Genomic DNA, 499 nt, shown 5'->3' with positions numbered 1-499 from the left:
TTAGATATTAACCAGCGGGTGCACCGTGAATAGTCGAAGTTGATGCCCCCTCGGTGATGATTTCCTTAAAATACATGTGAGTCCTTGACTGTCACATACTTTTACAAAAGGATATGTTGGCGTTAGATTTACATTATTAAAAGTATTTAATTCGACATTGCCAGTTGAGACACTAATCTTCGAGCACGTCCAAGGTGTCATCAGTATCCTCCCTCGTCTGCAGGTGATGAGAACACTGCACTGCAAGCTACTTCTACCTCCACCACAAGATTATCTTCATCTCCATCATTCTGATCTTCAACTAGAAACTTTTCAAGATACAAAAATTTTGTTAGAGGCCTTAGACCTCCCGGGTAAAAATGGTTTGTATAATCACTACTAGACATAAGACTGGGGTCTTTGGCCCTGATTGGTAATCTGTTTTATTCAGTACATCTTGGCCTGTAAAAAAATTAAATTATATTATGATGGAATCTTAAGAGGAATTAGTTATCAATAT

General features: G+C 37.9%; 1 protein-coding gene across 2 annotated transcripts in view; it reads right to left on the bottom strand.

Annotated features, from left to right (window-relative positions):
* Positions 1-499, bottom strand: part of LOC113212266 (uncharacterized) — a 36968-nt gene that overhangs the window by 21337 nt on the left and 15132 nt on the right. The gene's annotated exons all lie outside the window — the stretch shown is intronic.

Source organism: Frankliniella occidentalis, unplaced genomic scaffold, assembly GCF_000697945.3.
Source record: "Frankliniella occidentalis isolate FOCC.00 unplaced genomic scaffold, Focc_3.1 Scaffold221, whole genome shotgun sequence".
In the NCBI taxonomy this organism is placed as follows: domain Eukaryota; kingdom Metazoa; phylum Arthropoda; class Insecta; order Thysanoptera; family Thripidae; genus Frankliniella; species Frankliniella occidentalis.
This window is presented reverse-complemented; position numbering and strand designations above follow the sequence as displayed.